We start from the raw sequence: 1,381 nt of genomic DNA on the forward strand, positions 1-1,381 counted from the left end.
GGGGGACTCCAGCTTACAGACAGCAGTGTGGGTCTTCTCTCTTTCCGCTGCTGGTGGAGAGGCCCCCCGGGACACTGGGAGCCGCTGGGAGCCAGGGTCCCCTTATCTCCCACATGACACCTGGAGTCAGGCCAGAGCCCTGCCGGGAAGGCAGCCGGGAGAGTCATTGGAGAGCCCTGGATGAGCCAAAACGTCTGGCCCTTCCCAGCCCCACTATCGGGCCACAGCACGGCCGAGCACCCCAATTCCTGCCCCAGTCCCTACCCTGGTCTCAGGGAAGCTGCTAGGACAGGGCAAGGCGACCACGTGGGATAGGCACAGGGGCTTGCAAGGCCCTGGGGACCCCGGGACAGGCCAGTGACGCTGCAGGGACCCTGGGGGGCAGGGATCTGTGGCAGGACCCCCCGGCAAGAGCGCAGCTAGGACCCGAGGGTGCTGGCAACCAGCCCAAGGCCTGGGGCCAGCCCACCAGCAGCTGCCAGCCCTGGCCGGTGGGGCCCCCCGGGGAGCTGCAGGGCACCGAGCCGGCAGTGACGAGTGGGGATCAGAGCCGAGGTGCGAAGCAGGCCCCCCCCCCCATATCCCGCTCCGGCTGCCCTCTCCCAGATGCAGGGCTGACTCCAGCAGGCAGCGGGGTGCTGGCAGGAGCCCACCACAGGCAGGGAGGTGCTGGAAAAGCCTCTGAGCCCAATGCCCCACCTGCATCCACCCTCTCTCTTGGCACGATACAGAGCAGGCAGGGATCTCCTGGCACGCCCCAGGACCCCACCTCCTCATCCATTTTTTTTTCTAGAAAGTCGCCCTTTGGAGAAAAGCCATGTTTGCCATTATCTCCCAAACCTTCTTGTGGTCACGGCGCCCCGTCACCCAGCAGAGCCCTTGACGTAGGGACCTGCCTGCCCCACAACACCTGCCAGAAACCCTCTCCAAAAACCACAGCCCTTGCCAGCAGGCAGCACATGGAGCAGTGGCATCTCGACAGCCAGGAGAGGAGGTGCTAGGGAAAAATAAGAGCGGGTTTTAGGGACCCTTTAGCAGGGTGGTCCACGAGGCAAGCAGAGAGGTGAAGCTCGACAGGAACAAAAGCAAAGCACTCCATCAGAGAGCCACCATGGGATGCTACGAACATGAGTGGGCTCCAAAACACCCGCTACGTGGGGGGTGGGGGCTACAAAATATGATGTTATCCAAAAAAAAACCCCTCACAGGCAGCATCTTCACAGGGTGTGAGAGGCCAAAAGCAAGCTGGGGTTGGGGAGCTGGTCCCCAAGGATTCATCCCAGTGTGGTGTGCGTTATGGGGCTGGTGATGCTCGTTTTGGAGAGGAGGCTCATCCCCATGGGCTTCATCCTTTTTCCCACAGGACTGGGAGAAGGGAGGC

General features: G+C 62.3%; 1 protein-coding gene across 1 annotated transcript in view; it reads left to right on the plus strand.

Annotated features, from left to right (window-relative positions):
- Positions 1-1,381, plus strand: part of SLC6A9 (solute carrier family 6 member 9) — a 38,788-nt gene that overhangs the window by 27,395 nt on the left and 10,012 nt on the right. The gene's annotated exons all lie outside the window — the stretch shown is intronic.

Source organism: Egretta garzetta, unplaced genomic scaffold (assembly GCF_000687185.1).
Source record: "Egretta garzetta isolate BGI_Z169 unplaced genomic scaffold, ASM68718v1 scaffold75, whole genome shotgun sequence".
NCBI lineage: Eukaryota > Metazoa > Chordata > Aves > Pelecaniformes > Ardeidae > Egretta > Egretta garzetta.